Source organism: Callithrix jacchus, chromosome 2, assembly GCF_049354715.1.
Source record: "Callithrix jacchus isolate 240 chromosome 2, calJac240_pri, whole genome shotgun sequence".
Lineage (NCBI taxonomy): Eukaryota > Metazoa > Chordata > Mammalia > Primates > Cebidae > Callithrix > Callithrix jacchus.
The window spans coordinates 152577332-152600653 of record NC_133503.1 but is presented as its reverse complement, the minus strand read 5'-3'; the positions used below and the strand labels follow the sequence as shown (position 1 = coordinate 152600653).

The window sequence follows — 23322 nt, the reverse complement described above, 5'->3', positions numbered from 1 at the left end:
CTGTGTCTGTGAAGGGGTTGCCAAAGGAGATGAACGTTTGAGTCAGTGGGCTGGGAGAGGCAGACCCACCCTCAGTCTGGGTGGGTACCATCTAATCAGCTGCCAGCAGGCAGAAGAACGTGGAAGGACTAGACTGGCTGAGTCTTCCAGTCTTCATCTTTCTCCTGTGCTGGTTGCTTCCTGCCCTTGAATATTGGGCTCCAAGTTATTCAACTACTGGACTCTTGGACTTATATCAGTGGTTTGCCAGGGGCTCTCAGGCCTTTGGCCGTACACCGAAAGTGCATGTCAGCTTCCCTAGTTTTGAGGTTTAGGGACTTGGACTGGCTTCCTTGCTCCCCAGCTTGCAGAGGGCCTACGGTGGGACTTCATCTTGTGATCGTGTGCATCAGGACTCCTTAATAAACTATTTCATATGTACATCTATCTTATTAGTCCTGTTTCTCTATAGAACCCTGACTAATTGCACTGCTCAATGGGTTCTTCTTACTCACTGCCCAGATGAGTCGATTTACTAAGACAGGGAAATTATGATAGAGAAAGAGTTTAATACACGTAGAGCTGGCTAAATGGGAGACTGGAACGAGCCTTCCTGAAAATTTGGAGGCTAGGGTTTTTTAAAGATAGTTTGCTGAGCAGGGTGAGGTATATTGATTGGTTAGGAATGCAATCATGGGAGTGTGGAAAACAGTCATCATGCGCTGAGTCCACTTCTGGGTGGGGGCCACAGAGGAGATGCTGGTCCAGGTGGAGTCATCCAGTTGTCAGAAATGCAAAAGGCTGAAAAGACATCTTAAAAGGCCAATTTTAGGTTCTAGTAATTGGAGAAACTGCAATTCTTGTGACCTTTGGAACAATGACTGGTAATCATTTAACTATGCCTACATTTAGCAGAATTTAGGCCCCTCTCATAATCCGAAACTTGTGGCCTTTTATTAGTTTAACAAAGGTAGTTTAATTTTTGGAAGTGCTATTATCATTTAAACTATAAACTAAATTTCTCCCGAAGTTAGTTTGGCCCATGCTCAGGAATGACCAAGGGCAGCTTGGAGGTTAAAGGTAAGATGGAGTTGCTTAGGTCAGATTTCACTGTCATGACTTTTCAATGTTGTAACTTTTGCAAAGGTAGTTTCACAGTCTCTAGTGGTGAGCCCCTGGTGTGCATTGCATGTGGTGGTGGAGGTAGTAATGGGGGGACCCCTAGGTAATTCTGGTTTGCTCCCCAGGATGTGAACATCCAGGCTAGATCATTGCTAGTATTCCTTCTGACATTCATTCATTCATCAGATATTCATCAAAAATATGTTGATATAAAGGGCTTTGTGAGTCAATTTTGAACTCTAATCCAGTAAAAAGTTTTCAGATAGATTATACGGACTATGGCAAGCACACCTACACAAACACACACGTACACACATGCACACACACACAATTTTTGGTGTGTTCCAATTAGTATAGTAATAGGTACATGGTTAGGTTATATTTGTATCATTATTTGTTTATTTTCCAAGTCAGAGTGACTTCATAGTAGTTGACAAAATGGAACCTTCTAGGACACATAAGCCAAGAAATGAGTAAAATTGAATTAAGTGGTTGTATTAGTCCATTCTCATGCTACTAATAAACACATGCCTGAGACTGGGTAATTTATAAAGCAAAGAGTTTTAATTGACTCACAGTTCAGCATGGCTGGGGAGGCCTCGGGAAACTTACAATTATGGCGGAAAGGGAAGCAAACACATCCTTCGTCACATGGTGGCAGCAAGAAAAGTGTAGAGCAAAGCAGGGAGAAAAGCCCCTTATAAAACCATCACATCTCATGAGAACTTACTATCATGAGAACAGCATGGAGGTAACTGCCCCATTCAATTCAATTACCTCCCATCAGATACCTCCCATGACACGTGGGGATTATGGAAACCACCGTTCAAGATGAGATTTGGGTGGGAACACAGCCAAACCGTATCAATAGCTGACTCACAAATTGCCCGGGAAGAGAATCCGGTGTCTTAGTGCTAGCTGCCACTCTGCCACCTACTGACAGTGTGATCCTGGTAAAGAACAGTTGGCAAAATGCCTTAAGTCTCCTCATCTTTACTGATTATTACTATTCAAAGAGGATTAATCAAACTCACTGCTTGTTTTTTTATGAATATTAGGATTAATGAGATAATGTGTGAATTATAAAGAGCTGTAAGCGTAATATTAATCTTGCCTTATTGCTATCACTACTCTATCAAGCAGGGGCAGTAATATTTTCCTTTCAGGCTATGACTCTTAAAGGTAGCAGTAGATGATCTTGGTTTTAGTTTGTAAGTGGTGAATAATCTCTCTGGGTTTTCTCTGTCACTTTCCATGAACCATAACAACTCATGTCTTCATATTACTGGCCTTAGCGGACTCCCCTCTAAATCTTCCTCCCGCCTCATCCACTAAAAAATGCACGCTGTGGTCCACAGTGCCTCAGCTGAAATCTTTTCCACTCTGGTTCTGTAAATGTAAGGCTGTGGCAAGCTGTGGCTGTGGAGATACAAAAGCTGCATCTTGCTTTATCTGGGATTGGGTTTCTAGGAAAACACAACAGAATGGGAAAGATGCTGGCTTCAGTGTGTCTGTGCATCCTTATCCTTCCCCTGGGGTGCAGAGGACTTTTGCAGCCCCATTTTGGGCCTCAAATTAAGCCTCTCCTGCTTCAGATGTTGAGGGTCTCATCACGCTCCCTCTTACTTTCTCGAGTGAGGAGAGGGGTTGGTGCATTTGTGTCCTATCTTACAAGAGGGATGGACACAATATATTTACTGAGAGAGGCATTTTGGAATCAGATAGACTAATGCAATGGGTCTGGAGGTGCACACAGCAGGATGCTACGGTTCCTGGGGAATGTGGCGCCCTGTCTCCTCATGTTTCTTCTCCCCAAGGGAAAGGGAGGCATTAGTGACTTTGTCAGGGTCACCGTTAGTATTCACGCTCTAATGAAGGTTCTTAAAGCAGCTGAAGCACAATTTATTTTCAACTTACCACACACATGAGTGGGGGAAATTTTGGGATCACCAAAGAGGACTAAGAGGATGACCAACCTTGTACCCTGCACCGCTAACTCCTTTAGCCCCTCTGCCTTCTCTGTGGGGCAGTGGTCAGTCCTGGGACACATGCTCTGCCATTAGCAGTGGTTCCTACTGAAGACAGGTGGGCTGTCGGGTCCTTCTTGTCAGCACTGAACTTGGGCGGTCTCTAAACTTTGGGATCAGGGCTCCTCGCATTCTCTGTGGTGGAGGAACAGCTTTAGCAAAATTCCCGATCCATTCTAGACTGATACTTGCGTAACAACAAATTTTTGCCTTTGTAAAAAATGAAATGAAAAATCCCAATACAAGCCCCACTTAAAAAATTACTTGATTTTGACAGATATAATAGTATTCTGTCAAATTGCCATCAAAGCTTTAGAAGACGTTCCATTACTGGCACACTTGGTTTCTCAAGCTGCCCACTTGGCCCTCTTCCAAGTTGAACTTTTCTTCTTTTTTCTTTCCTTACTGTTCTAAAGCTTTTAAATAAACTTTCACTCCTGCTTTGAAAAAAAGAGACTTTTCATTACTGCAGGAAACAGTTCAGTAACAAATGGTTCTCCCCCTGGGGCGGGCATATGGACCACACTCTGGGAAGCACCGAGAGCCTACAAGCTCTTGTCTGGGGCCCACCACCATGTGACAGGCAGGGAGCGCACTCCCTGCTTTGGCTTCCTTACCTTAGAACAGGGGTCGTGACACTGCTCCCCTCATAGGGCTGTTGTGAAGATGAAATGGGTTAGTACGTGTGCCTCTTAGAATAGAACATAGGTACTGTTGCCCCAGGTGTGAGCCAAATGTGATCAGTCTTCATTTACAATCAGCTCCTTATGCTGGAGGCTGTTTGTATCACAGGGATAGGACCTGAGCCACCTGAATTTTTGAGCCACCTGCCTTGTGTTCTTCTCATTAGATAGCAAGACCTTCCTTTTCTTACAAATACTCATTTAGGTACGTTGCAACTGTTGGAACTGCAAACAGGCTTTCTTTTTTTTTTACAACTTGCCGGTATTTTTGCTTGGAAAATGAGACTTTATTGAGCGAATCTGTTTATCTTCTTTATTTCTGGTTAGTTTCTCTTTCTAGTTAAAATATACAAAAATTTTTAGGCTCATAGTATGGCAAGGGGATGTTTAGATCTAAAATAAACTGTTTTGTCAAAACTAAAAAACAAGAACTTCGTTCAATCCATGTGCCTTTTCCTTTAGAAATCTTAAATTTTCTTGTAGACTAAGAGCACTATTCCTTTTCATTAGTATAGAACATCTTATTTCTGGTGATGCTTTAGGTTTTGACCTGCCTTAAGGCAGAACGCATTATTGAGATGTTTTAAATGACCAAATCATTCTTATCAAGTCATTGGCCCGAAACTGAAATCTGCAGCATAAACAGGCTAAAGTGACTGTTTTACTTTATATCATCAGAGCTTAGCCTCATGTTTGCATTAGACTTTTTCTAAAATACAACAAAAAAAACCAAGCGAGAAATTTCTACTTACATTGTGAATTCTATTTCTCCACAGGCTTCCGTTTTGTTTAGGAGTTGCCTTTCACAGTGTTTTGATTTGAGCACAAGATATAGGCTGTGCAGTATTTCTGTGTTTTAATGCCACATTCAATCCTGGAGGGAAAAGTTGGTCAGATGAACAATTGATCATTGTGTCTCTGTGCAGGATAAATACACTACAGTAACGTAATTCCCAGGGGTCTCAGTTTTCCATGGTGATTCCTAAATACCTCACCTGTGTGTTACTAGGCTTCACCTGTTCATGAGTTATAAAGAAGCTAAATGGACAATAATAATTCGCTACTCACAGGGTTGGGTGTCCACTTCAAATGCCAGTGGACACCTGCTTCACAATGGCTCCTGCCTTTGCTGCAGGCTGTCCCCTAGAAGGTATGCCTAGGGTTCTTTGCTTGCTCTTCCTGAGTTGCTGATTGATTGCTTCATTCCTTAAAGTCTTGACTGAACAATTGCCGAGCTCTGTTGCTTGATGAACTGGGAGCTGCCAGCTGCCAGCTCTAAACTATCCTCTGTCCCATGTGCAGCAAAGCAGTCTGTAGTTCCCATAGCTTCTGCCAACAGGCCATCTCAGGATGGAGTCCAGTCCTGAGTCCTGGGTGCCTGATTGTAAGGGCAGTGGACAGACTGTGCTGTTGGCTCCTCCTTTGTCTTTCCCTTCAGGCACAACCACCCAGGATTCCTTAACTGTACTCATTTAACTGATAATGCCCATTTGAATCAACTCTTGCAAAACCCTTCTTCCAGTCTTCTGGATTTGCTCAGACATAGTATATAAATGTGCATGATGATTTTATATCTTATGTAATATATATTATCTTATATATTTTTTATAATATGTATCACCTCACTGCAGCCTTGACCTCTGGGGCTCAAGTGATCCTACCACCTTAGCCTCCAGTGTAGCTTGGACCATGGGTGCCTGCTACTATGCCTGGCTAATTTTGTTTATTTTTTGTAGAGATGAAGACTTACTATGCTGCCCTGGCTGGTCTCAAACCCCTGGGCTCAAGTGATACTCCCACCTTGGCCTTTCAGAGTGCTGGAATATAATTACAGTGTTTCTTTTTGGATAATGTGGTAACTAACCACTGGTGTCAAATTTATTATTTGAAGTAGTCATGAGAAAATAATGTAAATATTTGAAGCATTTCAATTGTATTTATTAAAGAAGTATTTATTAAAAATGGATAAATGTTATTGTTCCCTCTATAACCCCTTCAGGCACAATGTCTGTCACTAAGTGGTAGAGCGTGGAATCACTTCCAAGAGCTCCATGAAAGCGCTCATCTTGTCTGACAGAATAGGGAAGTTACCTGAGCATATCTGCTCTGGTACATTGTCTCTCCTCTTTTCTGGGTCTCCAATTTAACTTACATTTGATCTTCTCACTGTGGCCTTTATGTCTCTTATCCTCCTTTCTATATTCCATTCCGTTTACTCTCTGTGTTTCATTCTATTTCTTAGGACGTATCTTCCAGTTCGCTAATTCTTCCTTCAGCCTCCTCTACCCTGCTGGGAACTCAGTACATTGTTTTACATTTTGGTTATTGTATTCTATAATTCCTGAATTTCAGCTTGTTTCCTTTTCAAATCTGCAATGTTACTTTCTACCTTTTCCAGTTCTTTGCTGAAATCATTTAGTTTAGTTTTGATCTCTTTGAGCACATTAATTACAGTAGTTTTATAGTTTGTGTCTCATAATTTCATTATCTGGAATACCTGTGTGTACAATTCTGTTGCCATTTGTGCTGGTTGTTGTTCATGCTGCTCTGTCTCTTTGAGGACTGATTATATTTTATTGCGTGTTGAACCATTGTCTTTGAAAACATTTCTTGTAAAAATAATTTGAGGTCTAGAATGATGTCTTTTCCCAAGGAGGATTTTCTTTTGCTTCTGCTAGGCATTGGAGGTACCTGGAAGTGCAATCCAGGATCACGTAAATTTAATTGCAGGGCTTGAGACTTTGTGGGCTACACAAATGAGTTGCAGTCAAACTAAAAGTGAGAGCAGGTTTAATTGCAGTTTGCACTTATTTCTAGTATGCAGCCCTTAGGATATCAACCTCAAGCACTGGAGTCCCTTTTTAACAGGGTCTAGATGATGCCTTTTCCCCTGCTATTCTCATAAGATGTCAAGAGTTCTGCTCTGCCTTTTATCTGTCTCTTCAGGACAAAGGCAGCCCCGGTGTGGGTCCCCCTCTCTGAATTTTTATTTTTTACTAAATCATGGCCAAGTAAATCCTCACTCTCTTGTTAGCTATTTGATCATCTTACAATTTTTTTATTTCATCAAGCTTTAAAAAATTCAATTCAGCATAAGAGTTGGTTTGAATTATCTGGTTTATCTTTAATGGAAATAGAATGTGGGAGCAGATCTGTAAAGGCTGGCTAGTGCCTGTCTCCAAAGAGAAAAATTTTCAGCCGCTTGCTCTCTGCTCCAAAGCCCATCAAAAGTTAGCTCTTGAGCCCACCAGAGCCCCTGATGCAACAAAGTAAGCAAATTGCCTGAGGTCCTGTGGTCCTGTGGTTTTATATCACATAGCCAGGCAAAATAAAACTTGCATGAGTCTTGTACACTATCAGCCATACAATATTACACTCTCACTCTGTTGCCAACATCCCAAGCCTGTGAAATGTGAGGAAAGCACCTGGTGGCTAAGATAAGATAACAAAACCATGCTCTCCAGACCTGAGCTATAGCTCAGGCAAAGCAAGTACCTACTTTTGCACTGCCTTGTAATATAGACTGCATTGGTATGATAGTTTCTCAACTTATTTCATGTGTCGACTGCACTGGCTTTCAAAATTTAGCATGTATGAGAGTTTTAGGAGAGCTTTCTACAACACAGAACGCTGACTATATCCTGAGTTTTCAATTTGGTACTTCTCACCTAGAGTCTGCTAATTTGTCTTTCTCCCAAGTTTCCATGGGATACTGCTGATTTGGAAATCACATTTTGTGAATTGAGAAACCAAACTGAGAATTCCCTGTCTTCTCCATTCTTTGGACTATAAGACTCAGGTAGAGAATATAACTCATTAGCTGTCTCTATTAGCAGCTAACTCAGTACTATGACTCATGTAGGACCTTTTAATATAATAATCTAATATGGTTTGGCTCTTTGTCCTCACCCAGATCTCACCTTGAATTGTACTCACATAATTCCCACATGTTGTGAGAGGGACCCTGTGGGAGATAATTTGAATCATGGGGGTGGTTTCCCCCATGCTGTTCTCATGGTAGTTAATAGGTCTCATGAAACCTGATGGTTTTATTAGGGGTTTCTGCTTTTGTATCTTCCTCATTTTCTCTTGCTGCCACCATGTAAGAAGTACCTTTCATCTCTTACCATGATTCTGAGGCCTCCCTAGCCAAGTGGAACTGTAAGTTCAGTTAAACCTCTTTTTCTTCCCTGTCTTGGGGATGTCTTTATTAGCAATGTGAAAACAGACTAATACAGTAAATTGGTACCAGGAGAGTGGGTTGTTGCTGAAAAGATACCCCAAAATGTGGAAGCAACTTTGGAACTGGGCAACAGGCAGAGGTTGGAACAGCTTAAAAGGTTCAGAAGAAGACAGAAAAATGTGGGAAAGTTTGGAACTTCCTAGAGACTTGTTGAATGACTTTGACGAAAATACTGATAATGACATGACAATGAAATCCAGGCTGAGGTGGTCTCATATGGGAATGAGGAACTTCCTGGGAACTGGAGCAAAGGTGACTCTTGTTATGTTTTAGCAAAAAGACTGCTGGCATTTTACCCCTACCCTAGAGATTTGTGCAACTTGAATTTGAGAGAGATGATTTAAGATATCTGGTGGAAGAAATTTCTAAGCAGCAAAGCATTCAAGAGATGACTTGGGTGCTATTAAAGGCATTCAGTTTTCAAAGGGAAGCAGAGCATAAAAGTTTGGAAAATTTGCAGCCTGACAATGTGATAGAAAAGAAAATCCCATTTTCCGAGGTGAAATTCAAACTGGCTACAGACACTTGTATAAGTAACGAGGAGCCAAATGTTGATCCCCAAGACAATGGGGAAAATACCTCCATGGCATGTCAGAGACCTTTGTGGCAGCCTCTCCCATCACAGACCCGGAGGTCTAGGAGGAAAAATTGGTTTTGTGGGCAGGTCCCAGGATTCCCATGCTGCATGCAGTCTAGAAACTTGGTGTCCTGTGTCCCATTCACTCCACCCATGGCTGAAAGGGGACAACACAGAGCTTGGGCCATGGCTTCAGAGGGTGAAAGCCCCAACCTTTGGCAGCTTCTACCTGGTGTTAAGCCTGCAGGTGCAAAGAAGTCAAGAACTGGAGTTTGGGAACCTCCACCTAGATTTCAGAAGATGTACAGAAATGCCTGGATGCCCAAGCAGAAGTTTGCTGCAAGGGCTGGACCCTCATGGAGAACTTCTGCTAGGGCAATGCAGAAGGGAAATGTGGGTTTGGAGCCCCCCACAGAGTCCCTACTGGAGCACTGCCTAGTGGAGCTGTGAGAAGAGGGCCACCATTCTCCAGACCCCAGAATGGTAGATCCACCTACAGTGCTTGGAAAAGTCACAGACACTCAATACCAGCCCATAAAAGCAGCTGAGAAGGAGGCTGTACCCTGCAAAGTCGCAGGAGCAGAGCTGCCCAAGGCCAGGGGAACCCACCACTTGCATTGGTGTGACCTGGATGTGAGACCTGGAGTCAAAGCAGATCATTTTGGAGCTTTAAAATTTGACAGCCCCGCTGGATTTTGGACTTGCATGAGCCCTGTAATCCTTTCGTTTTGGCCAATTTCTCCCATTTTAATGACTGTATTTAACCAATACCTAAACCCCCATTGTATCTAGGAAGTAACTAGCTTGCTTTTAATTTTACAGGCTCATAGGCAGAAGGGACTTGCCTTAGATGAAACTGGACTTTTGGATTAATGCTGAAATGAGTTAAGACTCCGGGGGGCTGTTTGGAAGGCATGACTGGTTTTGAAATGTGAGGACATGAGATTTGGAGGGGCTAGGAGTGGAATGATATGGTTTGGTTCTGTGTCCCCATCTAAATTTCATCTTGAATTGTACTCCTGGTGGGAGATAATTTAAATCATGGGGAGGTTCCCCCATACTGTTCTCATGGTAGTGAATAAGTCTCACAGGATCTGATGTTTTATCAGGGGTTTCCGCTTTTGCATCTTCCTCATTTTCTCTTGCCACTGACATGTAAGTGCCTTTTGCCCCCCGCCATGATTCTGAGGTTGTAAGTCCAATTAAACCTCTTTTTATTCCCAGTCTTGGTTATGTCTTTATTAGCAGCATGAAAACGGACTAATACATAATCATTGACTGAACAATTGAGGGGTTTCCTTTGGGTTGTTGTTTTTCTTTTTTTTAAAACATTATATTACAAGCTCTAGTGATTACTGATATTTAACAGGTAACAGTGATAATTATTTGTCTTCTCATTAATGAGAAAAAGGATTATTAATCATAGTGGGTTAAAGGCATTCTACAGTCTATGGGAAGTAGAGATTTGAAGATAGGCTAAAACCCAACTAAGGCCTCTAGATTAGATAATAGTATTGTATCTATTTTAATTTCCTGCTTTCAATCCCATGCCATGGTTATATAAGAGAGGTCTTTGTTTATAGGAAATATACATAAGAATTTACAAGTAAAGAGACATTTTGTCTGCAAATTACTCAGTGTGTGTGTGTGTGTGTGTGTGTGTGTGTGTGTGTGTGTTAAAGCAAATACAGGAATCAGTGTGAAAGGTATCTAGGAATTTTTTTTTTTTTGGAGGTTTCAGTGGGACGGGAGAATCACAAGGAATCAGGTGTTCAGAGGAATGTATTGAGTAGAGGTGAGGAACTAGGATGTTGAAAAGTAAAAAAAGGAGAGAAGGAGAGGAAGAAAGGAAGAAAAAGAGGGAGAGAGAACAGGAATATTGCTTCATTCTAAAAATGGGTATTAATAATGGCCAATCAATATTTTGTGTATTTACAATGGAGTATTTATTGAGTTTACTTGTTCCGGATCTGAGTTGAAGTTCTGGATATCCTTATTAATTTTCTGTCTCGTTGAGTCTGAATCTCGTTATGGGTCTTATGTATCTGGGTATTAAGATCTCTTATTGTTGCATTGTCCTTTTACCACTGTATCTTTGTTGCTTTGAAATCTATTTTATCAAATGTGAGAATTGCAACTCCTGCTTTTTGTTTATTTATTTATTTTTGCTCTCCATTTTGTTGGTAAGTTTTTCTCCAACCCTTTGTTTTGAGTCTTTGTGTATCTTTGGATATACCATTAGGTTTTGGCTGTATCTTTTGATTGGGGGATTTAGTCAATTTAAATTTAGGGTTACTGCCATTTGATGTTAACTGGCTATTTTATCCATTTGTTGATGTAAATTCTTCTTTATGTTGATGCACTTTACTTTTTGGTATATTTTTAGAAAGGCTCATACTGGTTGTTCCTTTCTATGTATAATGCTTCTTTCAGAAGTTTTTGTAAAGCAGGCCTGGTGGTAATAAAATCTCTGAGTACTTGCTTGTTCATAAAAGATTTTATTTTTCCTTCAGTTGTGAAGCTTAGTTTGGCAGGATATGAGATTCTAGGCTGAAAGTTCTGTTCTTTAAGTATATTGAATATTGGCCCCCACTCTCTTCTGGCTTGTAGGGTTTCCACTGAGAGATCTGCTGTAAGTCTAATAGGCTTCCCTTTATGGGTAATCTGGCCTTTCTCTCTGGCTGCCCTTAGTATTTTCTCCTTCGTTTCAATCCTGGTGAATCTAACGATTATGTGCCTTGGGGTTGCTCTTCTTGAGGAATATCTTTGTGGTGTTCTCTGTATTACCTGGGGTTGAATAGTGTCCTGCTTTGCTAGATTCGGAAAATTTTCCTGGATAATATCCTGAAGAATATTTTCCAGCTTGGATTCATTCTCTCCATCACATTCAGGTACACCTATCAAACATAAATTGGGTCTTTTCACATAGTCCCATATTTCTTGGATACTTTGCTCAAGATACAACATGAGAACTTAGTGAAATATGCACAAGTTTAAATAGCAGAATGGATCAAGCAGAAGAAAGGATATCAGAGGTCGAAGGCCAACTTAATGAAATAAAACGACAAGACAAGAATAGAGAAAAGGATGAAAAGGAATGAGCAAATCTCCAAGGGTTGTTTTTCTATGGAATTTCCTACGGTGTACTAGAAGCTCTGCTGTCTGTAGTAAGAATCACAGGACCCTTGACCTGTAGGTTTTCCCCACTCCAGTTGTGGAGAGAGGCAGCTGTTGCTGAGGAGCTTTCCCGTTGAGGACAATTCTTCACTTTGCTTTGAGAAACGTGCATACTCTTTTTTTTAAAATGAACAAATGCTAGTTGTGGCTAGTATGACTGCTAAAAATCAGGGGTAGTTGAATTTAATCTGATTACAGAGACAAAAGCGTGTGGAGCCAGGAAGAAAAGCAAAATATTTGGGAAGATATATAGTCTAAAAAAGAGATAAAGAAAGAGTCTTCAGAGCCTGAGCAGGTGGCCACATATGACCCCTGGGTGCTGCCTGAGTGTGTCTGAGATAAAGATCCTTATAGGCAGGCCTTGGTGTTTACTACCCTCCTGGCTGGTGGGTGGAAAAGGACCGTCTAGTGGGGTAGAAGTGATGCTATGGTTTGGGTGGGATTTGTCCCTGCTAACCTCAGGCTGAAATGTAATTGCCAATTAATGGTATTGGGAGGTGGGACCTTAAAAGGTAATTGGGTCAGTAAGAGGGATTAATGTCTTTTTTGCAAGATTGGATTAGTTCTCGTGGAGATGGTTTCATTGTCATGAAGAGTTGGTTGTAATGAAGCAGGTTGGCCTCTTCCTTTGTTTCCTCCCCTGTGCCTGCCCCACTGGCTGCCCTTGCATGTGCTCCCACCACGTGATGCCTTCTGCCATGTTATGACACAGCACGAGGCCCTCACAATAACCTGAACAGACACAGCCCCCGATCTTGGACTTCCTAGCCTCCAGAACTATAAAGAATATATTTATTTTTTAAATAACTTACCCAGGCTGGGTACAGTGGCTCATGCCTGTAATCCCAACACTTTGGGAGGCTGAGGTAGGAGGATTACTTGAGCCCAGGAATTTGAGACCAGCCTGGATGACATAGTGAGACCAAGTCTCTGCAAGAAATAAAAAAAATTAGTCAGGTGTGGTGGTGCACATCTGTGATTTCTGCTAGTTGGGAGGCTGCGGAGGGAGGATTGATTGAGCCTGGGAGGCTGAGGCTGCAGTGATCATGCCACTGCCCTCCAGCCTCAGCCACAGAGTGAGACCCAGTCTCAAAAAAAAAAAAAAAATTACTTAGTCTCAGATATTCTGTTATAACAACAGAAAACAGGCTAAGATGGGGGTAAAATAGGTAAAACCTTTCTTTGACACTTGTTGGTCTTTTTTGTGTGCTCCTCCCTTCTCTATTGCCCCAGTGTTCTGATATTAGGGGTCCCTCCTGTCTGGTAAGCTAGTAAGTGACTGGACAGTACAGTGTTAATGGCTGAAGAACACTTCTATTTAATTTAGCTAAGTTCAATAAATTATTGGTTAATTGCTGCATGCCAGGCATCTCTAGCCACTGGAAGTAAAAAAAGAAATGCAACACAGTTTCTGTCCTTTTCGTTGAATGGGAGATGCAAGGCCCCATGGCAGGGGCAGGCAGAGGACAAGAATGAATAAATAAGTTGACCATGAACTGTTTAAACAAAATTGAGAAATTTTAGAAAGTGAAAGAGTTTGCTAAAAAATTATAGTGGATCAATGGAAAGGAGGATGCAGGGTCACGCTATCTTTTCAGGGTTTATGAGAGCAATGAGAAGGGGATATTTACTATGGCTCAGCCTAGCCAGTAGGTTGTGGGTCGGGGCTTAGAGCAGAATTGTAAAACACTACTTACTGGAGATTGTGCTTGAGTTGAGTCTTGAGCCTGAACTTTTGCATTTTAAAGCAAGACCCCTGAAAAGGAGCTGTGTTTCTCCCACTCATCCCTCCTCAACCCTGTCATGCCTCTCTAACATTCTCTCTCTCTCTCTCTCTCTCTCTCTCTCTCTCTCTCTCTCTCTCTCTCTCTCTCAGTATGCAAAGTCAGTAAAGCTGATCTTTGGACCAAGGTTGTAACATGGTCAGTCCCAGGTTGGAGAAAACTAATCTCATTGTAAGATGGCTCTTAATATTTAGACAAAACTAAAGTCTTTGCATTAGAGCTCGATGATATCTCTGTGGAGTCCGTATTTCCTCACCTAGTCTCGGCCTCAAGCTTTTCCTTCGTTGCTAGGTTTCTTTCCTAATTACCTTGCAAGCATTTACTTTCTCACCTGCTGAGAACATATTCTCACAGTAGCATAATTGCATAGCTGTGGCTTATATTTTGCTACTACCTCGGGTACAGTTTGCTGTGAATAAGGACATTTACAATCCCTGGGAGATGTTGTAACAGTCCCAAAATAGCAGACATGCAAATTCTTTGCCTAATTAGCTGCTACTTATTAAAACATATGGTTTAAGGACTGAGTTGCCAGTTTTATATTTCCATAAAGTACTGCGTGGTCTTGAATAATGAGGCAAATTGCAGAATACTGATGTTTATGAAGCAGTCAAATCTGTGGATTTCAGAGGCACAGACCATGACTTCTAACTTGGAGTTTCAAGTTAATACAAACTTTTTGCATTATTTATTTTAACATCTTTTGCTCTGATAAGGATTTAACGCATTTGTTTTCTTTGTTGGGCTATGTCTCAGTCTACTATTGTCTTGGACCTTGTTGATGTTCCTGCGTGCAAGCAAAATGGAAAAGGCTAACGGTTTTCCGTTCAGAGGTTTTGCACAAAAGCCTGTGTCTGGCTACTATGGGTTGAATTGCGTCCTTGAAAAGGACATGTTGAAGACTTGACCCTCAGAACCTCAGAATGTGACCTTATTTGGAAACAGGTTGATTGAAGATGTAATTAGTTAAGATGTAATAATGGAGTGGACCAGGCTCCTTATCCGGTATGAATATATGGTGTTCTTATATGAAGATGGTTACATGTCTTTACATGAAGCTGCTTATGTGAAGATACAGACACACAAGGGGAACACCATGAAGATGGGAGATGGAGCATCTACAAGCCAAGTAATGCTGAAGACTGCTGGCAACAACCAGAAGCTAGCAAGAGACAAGCAAGGACTTCCCTCTAGGCTTCAGAAAGAGTATGGCCCTAATAACAACTTCCTCTGAGAGTTCTAGCTCCCAGAACTGTGAGACAATACATATCTTTGTTTAAAGCCACTCAGCTTGTGGTCCTTTGTTACTGCAGCCCTAGGAATCTAATGGCTAATGAAGTCTGGGCTTGTGGTTCCCTCCTCTGGATGCCTCATTCACGGAAATGGTTCCAGGTGACCCGGGTGGTGCACAGCAGTCCCTGCGTATCTGCAGTTTCACTTTCCACAGTTTAAATTAGTTTATGGTCAACAGCAGTCTAAAAATATTAAAGGGAATAATTCCAAAAATAAGCAATTCAAATAAGTTTTAATTTTAGTACCATTCTGAGTAGCATGCTCAGGTCTGGCACGGTTCCCGCGGAGCTCTGCCCGGGACGTGAATCACACCTCTGTGCAGTGTGTGAGCACTGCCTATGTTCCCTGTGGGTTAGCCACCTGGGAGCCATCTTGAGTATCAGATCAGCTGCCACGGTTTCGTAGTGCTTATGTTCAAGTCACCCTTATTTTACTTCATAATGGCTCCAGAGCACAGGAGCAGTGATGCTGGCATATTGTTATAATTGTTCTATGTTATTATTGTTCTCATTAGCTCTTACTCTGCCTAATATATAAATTGAACTTTATCGTAGGTATATTATATATATACTGTATAGAATAAAACAGCATCTATAGGGCTTGGTATGATTTGTGGTTTCCGGCATCCACTGGAGTTCTTTGAATGTGTCCTCTGCAGATAAGAGAGGACTAGTATAATATGAGCAGATAGCAACAGGGCTGGACAGGAGGGTGGACAGCCACATTCACGCATGCAGATCTGTCTGCCTGGTAGCTCGGAGCCTCCTGCAGTGGTGACCGTTCTGCTCAGTACCTTTTCCATCCCCTTTCTTCTTGGTGTCAGCTCCTTTAATGATGAGTATGGGGATAGGCAGGGTGCCAAGCACTCTGGCTTGGCTAATGGATATGGTGCATCCCCCCACCAGCAGTGGCGTGGAACTCAAACAGAGCCCAAATGGTTCTTCCTGGAATGGATGGAGAAGCACTGGGAGAAAAAGACACTGATACTGCTAAGCTGGGACTGTAAGCAGCCATGCGTATGTTTTTCTGAAGTGGAGAGGGCCTGCCTGTGGTGACTGTGCCTTGGAAGCCTCTTGATTCTGTCTTTCGGTCTCATTCCCAGGTCCCAGTTCCTGCAGTTCTCACCTCCATCTTGTGAACCACTCCAGGATTCCTCCCAGCTGTAAGATTCGCTGCATTTCATTTCTACTTGACTTAGTTAGAATTTCTTCGTGTTATAAAGGCTTTTTTTTTTTCTTCCATCTCACCTTATTATTCCCTCTTTTAGAATACTGGGCAGTAGTTATATTGGTGTACATGCTGTTGAATCCCACTACCCCATGAGTTTCTTAGAATAGGGGCTGCAAAATGTTTTTTTTGGTTGTTGTTGTTATATCTTAGTGCCATACCTGGATTATGTCTGGGCACCCCACTTTTTTGGGGGGTGATTGGCTGCCAAAATGATCAAATGAATAATCAGCCTGCTCCACTGGGATTACAGAGTGTTTAAGTGGTGAAGGAAACTAGAGCTGTTCCTAATCTAGTGGTTTTCAAAGTTTAGACACAGAATCCTTTCCTCAAGTGGAATCTTAGGTGGAAGCTCAAGTGGAGTGCACAGGGCTTGGTGTTGCTCTAATTGGGCTGGAGGTAGTGGCCCGGGGGCTGCCCTCTCATTTCCTCAGCGTGGCCTCTTTTAGAAGTTGGTGGGGGCTGCTGTTGGGAACCACCTCATTTATCCTCATTGAGCTTCAGTTCTCTCCCGCCAACCCTGGCTTCCTTTCCTTATAAAGTGGTTGTAAGAAATTATAAGTTGATGCTACTGCACTGCAACTACTTCTCTCACACACACACACACACACACACACACACACACACACACACACTCCCCTCTCTAAGGTCCTGGCAAAAATACCAAAGAGGGTGATGTATAATGCTAAAAGTCTCAAGAAATGATCTATGCACTTCACAGTAGCTTCTGGACTTTTGGGAATAGGATCAGCTCAAAGGATCCAAATTTGACCAAAGTTGTAATAGGAGAATCTCTTTTCTGAATGATGACACCTTTTCAAAACTGTACTTAATTCTTAATTCTACTTTTCTGAACTATCATCAGAATTCTTAATTCTACCTTCTGAACACTCCATGTCCTGTCATAAACCACTGCCCTGTCATCAAGGCACCAGGCTGGTGCTATTTTTCTTGATTATTATCAGTTTTTATTGTGATAAAAACACCTAAGTTAAAATTTACCATCTTAACCATTTCTGAATGTATAGTTCAGTAGTGTTACATTCATATTGTCATGCAACCAATCTCTAGAGCTCTTTTCATCTTGCAAAACTGGAACTCTGTACTCATTAAACAACAATTCCCCAAGTCCCTTTCTCCTCAGCTCCCGGGAACCGCCATTCTATTCTTGTCTCTGAACCTGAACACTTTAGGGACCTTATGTAAGTGGAATCATACAGTGTTTGTCTTTTTCTGCCTGGCTTATTTTACTTAGCATAATGTCCTCAAGTTTCATCCATATTGCAGCATGCAACACGATTCCCTTCCTTTATTTTTCCCCCAGACAAGGCCTTGCTTTTTTTCCAGGCTGGAGTGTGGTGGCATGATCACGGCTCATACAACCTCCACCTCTCATGCTCAAGCCATCCTCCCAACTCAGCCTCCCGAGTAGCTGGGACTACAGGTGTGCACCACCACACTCAACTAATTTTTAAATTTTTGTGGAGGCAAGGTCTCTATATTGCCCAGGTCAGTCTCAAACTCCTAGGCTCAAGTGATCCTCCCGTCTGGGCTTCCCAAAGTGTTGGGATTACAGATGTGAGCCACTGTGCCTGCCCTCCCTCTTTTTTAAGGCTGTTGAGACAGAAAGCTTTTAAAGAATCTGGAGAGCAGACCATGTTGAAGGCACATAAAGAATACTTATTGAATACTCATTGGGTGATTTTAATTTTTCTGGTAATGTCTTTTAAATATTCGTGTTTTCCAGTTTCAATTAGCTGGACCAGTCAGACACCCTGTGGACATGGATGATAGAAGAGACCATCTGGGAATGATTTGAGAGTTCCTGAATGTTCTACAAATGGTCCTGTCCCTTCCTGGCCTTTATAAAAAGAATGTTCTTTTGAACTTTGAGTAGGGTTCTCAATGCAGGTGGGTGGGTGGGGGTGGTTTTGTCCCCTCCCCAGAGGACATGTGGCAATGTCTGTAGACAGTTTTGGTTGTCAGGACTTGTGGGAGGGTGCTACTGGCATTTAGTGGGCAGAGGCCAGGTTGCTGCTAAACACCCTACAATGCACTGGACGGCCCACAACAAAGCATGACTCAGTCCTGTGGTAATAGTGCTGAGCTTGAGAAACCTGATGCGGAGACAGCAACTTAAGAAGGTCACGCCGTGTGTGGAGGGTTAGCCAATGGGGGACTTCCAATCATTACAGAGTGACGATTCTCCTCTTTGAGAAGGCCTGGCGTATACTGAAATAGAACAACCTACATCTACGTCAAAAGCTCAAAGTTGATACAAAAGATCACATCAACAGTGGCTTTCTTATCTAAACACCATTTGTCAAAACAGAAGGCCCTTCAAACAGCTGACATTCAGGGAGTGCAGCCTCTGCCCTGCTCTGGGAGTCTCAACCCGGGATATTTCATGTTAACATAAACAGGATAAGCCTTCTCAGCTGCAGTGCTGTTTACCAGGAACCTGCTGGAATAAACTTGGTCGTTAAGTTTAAGCAGTAATCACCGTGGTTCTTCCATTCCCAGAGAAGCCACAAACGTGTGGGCACATCTGACAGACACCAGATTTGCCACATGGGGAGGGTGACTTTGGAGTGCTATCCCAGCGGATGATGAACGTCAAGGATGACAGGCTTCCTCCCTCAGAGGAAAGAATCAACTTAAAGGCGAAAGAAGCAAGCCCAACTCCCATCTCTGTGAAAGCGGAACATCAGCAAGTCAGTGACTAAGTTGAAAAGGGAATGTGGTCGGATACAAAGTCTCAATTACACTGGAGGAATAGCTTTAATGATCTGTTGTACAGCATGGTGACCACAGTTAACAATAATGCATTTTACTTATGCATTTATTTTTATTTGAGTAAGATTTAATAGCTTTTTGGATTAAGTAGTAGGAAAACTTCCATGCTTAACTGAGACATTTTCTCAAGGCCAAAAAAAGTCTTGCAAAATGGTACAGCAGACTGACAGGCTGACATAGAAAATAAACTGTGACTCCCATCCCTGGAGTGCTGACTGCCATCAGTAAGACAGAATCTCTTTAAATCCATTACTCCATGCCCACCTGAGGCACTGTTGAAATAATCTCACTTTTTACCCAAGGCACTGGTTCTGGTACATATGGATCATAAGTCCATTTGGGGAAAACTCGTTTATAGAGGTTCATCAGTTCTGTGTCCTGAGATTTTAGCTTCCCATCAAAGCTGCACTTCACGTGGCCATGGGCTCCTAAAGGCTCCTGGATGTGTCCTCCGCAGCCCTACTTTGTTCTCAGCTCCACCCGTTTAAACCACTGCACATCTTCTCTATTGAAGAACATGTAATGTACCACCACCATCTCAGTAAAAATTTTGAAAGGATGACCACTCAGGACAACTCTCTTGATGACCATTCCGTTGAGATCCACCAACAAAAAATGGCACGTAGCAATGAGATTGTGCATTCCATTGCTTTTCTGCTTGAAAAGCAGCAAAGATGAATTGGCTCCTATGCTGTCACTGCCAGGGCTATGTCACCAGTGGGGGATCTCTGAAAGTGATGTTTGTCTGTTGCAGCGTGCTGAGAGAATAAAGGTGAGGTTCAGAAGCACCTGAATCCACAGTGGAATATGAGCTCCTCCTTGGCTTTCACAGATTCAGGGTTGCCAGGGTCCTGCCTCACCATTTTAAATACTGACATCTTCTGTTCGTGAGGTATGAGGAAAATGCAATCAAGGGTGCTCCTTGCCTGAAGCACTCAACCACTGAGACAGGGACATCAGAGACATGAAGTGGGACATACCAGCTCCTTCGATTTTTTTCTTCAATCTCTTTAAAGATGCTTTTCCTAGTATTAGTAAAAGTTCTGAAACTGAAATATTCAAGCATAATCTTGAGGAAGATTTTTCCTTAGGATCCCATGGAGATGGCTGGAAGCTCGCGAGGCCTCTGTATTTCTGAAATTGAATTCTAGCAGCCACGTCACAGGGGGTGTCCACTTCATCTGGAAACATCTCTTCCAGTCTTGTTTACATTTCTCCATCATTTTTGCATTTTCAAGATCCGCAGGCCTATTTGCCCATGCTGCCGATTTTGTTCTTTATCCACTTTCTCATCATAGAGATCATCGTGCACAGACTCCCCTGAAGTCATAGTTTCACATTCCTCCTCTTCTTCATCTTCACACTTTCATCCTGAGACTCCTCCTTCATAAAGTCCTCATATTCTATATCATCATATTCTTTGCACACCTTAGAACTTTCCTTCAAGAAATCCCTTGTCTCACTCAACTCCTCCTCACTGGGCCAGGTTTGCGCCCCTCCATTGCATCTGGGATAACCTCTGTTTGTCAGGATTCCTGTCTATCAGGGTCTGCCTTCATTAGGACCTCAAGGTCTTCTTCTATATCATCAACAGTATCCATAGCACAGATCGGTTTTGGGATTTAATTACTCTAGGATTTAAAGGACAAGGGTCTATGGGTACATCTGTCTGTTTCATCTGGAAATCACCAAGTCAACGATATGCAGCAATCTATTGACATTCAGAGTCTGCCCATGAACATAGCCTGCAATTTTCAAGGTGCCCACTAAGTTATTCTCTTCACTAGGAGCAAAATCAGCAGCATGAGCAAGTAGGTGGGCCTCCCAATCTTGAAAAGCACAATGCCGTTGCTCCCGGTTAGCCAACTGCCTAAGCAGCATCCCTACCTCCTGCTGAGTGTCTAACAAGAGGAGTTAGAGCGCATCCGGAAAGTGCTTCTCCACTGCTTTACTTAGCTTTTTTCTGCATCTATTTGTTTCTTCAGTGGGAGGCCAGATATTCCCTGGACAGCTAGTGTGATGAAGAGGGCCATCCCTGCTACCCAGCTGTCTCTTCTCTGCCAGAACCGCCTCCTTCTCCTGCTTTTGGAGCTGGCTGGTGGGATGCCTCTACTCTGCTGAGTTCTTTTCTCATCTTCTTGCTTAGGGTTTTCAGTGCTAGACGGGCCTTGCCATCCTGCTGTGCAGATCCCCGACCCCGAAGCCACCCACCTGTATGAGCTTTATTCTGCTGCTTGAGTGGGCTGGAGTGGTGGGCTGTCATGCTACACCTCATGTGTACAGAGTTAGCCCATTGTATTTATTTTATTTTATTCTTTAATCTTTTTTTTTGTAAAGTTGGGGTCACACTATATTGTCCAAGCTGGTCTTAAACTGCTGGACTCAAGTGATCCTCCCGTGTTGACCTCCCAAAGTGCTGGAATTGCAGATGTGAGCCACCACGTGCAGCTGATAATGTATTGCCTATTTCAAAATTGCTAAAATAGGGTTTTAATTGTTCTCATCACAAAAAATGATAAATTTGTGAGGCAATGCACATATTAATTAGCTTGATTGAATCTTTCTATAATGTATACATAGATCAAAACATCACATTGTACTCCATAAATATATGCAATAAAAATGATTAAAAATTAAAAGAATAAAATGTGGAAAATTTGGATATTATTTTTTTCCCATAGTTAAAAATAATACCCTTTAATAAAAATTGTACAGGTTTTTTTGTGTGTGTTTGCCACATTAGAATTCCCATCTGCAGAAGACCAGGGAAAGAGTGAATGCTCTTAGTAGTAAGAGGAAAGTATAGTCTAGTCCAGCAGCACTCAGAGATCTGGTACTATCCTAATTGAATGGATGCATCCCTTTTGGATAACTATAACTATCCCTTAGTGCCAAAATTTCCTGTTTTATCTAATCTCTGGCAAGCCCAGTTGAGCTAGAGAAAAGTTGTGTTTAAGTGCAGTAAATGCCTCACAGAGAAACAAGTGAGTTTTCTTCTGGGGGTTCTCCTTTCAGCTGCGACTTTATTTCCGCCCGTTTTTTGGCCCCATTGACGTAGTAGAGTTATAGTTGTTCCTCAGTGCAGTGGTTAAGAGTTCAGACTCGATTAGACTAGGGAAGTTTGAATCCCAGCTCTGCTGGTTACTAGCTGAGTGCCTTTAGCAAGTTACTAAACCTTTTTGTGTGTCTTTTCTCACCTTCAAAGTAAGAATGGCAATGCTTGCACATACCTCATACATTTGTGCTGACTTAAGTGATTTAGTATTTACAAAGCACATAGAACAGTTTAGGTGAATGGTCAATACTATATTCGCTAAATAAATAAAAATATCAACTGTCATCTTAAACTGGAATCTCTAAATTCACACATTAGACTCCAACTAAACAGATAGTCTGGAGCTAAATCATAACAGGAAGCAGGTAACCTAAAAATGAACATGCATTTACCAAATAGCCCTTAATGTCCCCAGGACTGATTTTTAACTGTTACTGCAAAGCATTCCACCCTCTCGGGACCTGCACATGCTGAGGGTTTACTATGTCCTGAAATAAGTGGTAGATCGTTTTTGTAAGGTCGGCGCTGACTGATCATCTACCTTCTTACCCGTTGGGTAGGTGCTGACTGCAAGTTGGTTAAAATAGAAGTTTTACCAGAGTAGAGGGCTGGGACATCAGAGAACAAACCCTGCACCCCCTCTGACATGCAGGTGGTAATAGCAATTCAGTCAGGGGGCAACAGTCTGGACCAAGGGTGTGGTTAAAATGGCACAAAAGGGGCAGAATCGGGAGCTGGTATAAGGTGCAGGCCAGGACAGTCCTTGGGGGCAGTAGTGATGGGAGAGAGCAAACCAACAGCTCCATTCAATGGTAAAAGCTGACTTGGGCATGGCCATGGGAGGAGAAGAACATCATCTCTGTCTCAGCCCTGGCAGGGGCTTATCTACCTGCTCTCCCTGGAGCCTCCTGTCCACTGTGTAGCGGAGGGATGGCACAGGTACTTTGAAGGGAACAAATAATACACAACCAACACACAAACAAATGATTGGAAAACAATTCTACACAGCAATTCTTGCCTACTCCCTTGAGGCCTGAGAAAGTTCAATCAAAACCAGAATTAAAGAACGCCAGTACTGGCCACCACAGGCCGGGGCTGATAGGCTTTGGAATCTGAGCGAGAGAGGACTTGGGGACGTCAAACATGTTGCTGACTGCGGAAGTTTCACTTTCTTGTTTTCCTTAAAAATTTCCCATGGACTGTATTCTTGGTTTTTGGGGTGGAAGAGGGAGAGGGAGAGGGAAACAGGAAGGAAGTATTTCAAAGGGGAACAGAGTTGAATTAAGACCGTGGGTTGAAGACTTTTGATTAATGCCCCATCTCTGACTTCTCTTCTTCCATTAATGTCTAAGGGGAAGC

The 23322-nt window shown here is 42.4% G+C and overlaps 1 pseudogene; it reads right to left on the bottom strand.

Moving 5' to 3' along the window:
• Positions 1-19157: 19157 nt before the first annotated feature.
• LOC100395288 (pre-rRNA-processing protein TSR1 homolog pseudogene) lies at positions 19158-20941 on the bottom strand (annotated as a pseudogene).
• Positions 20942-23322: the final 2381 nt, after the last annotated feature.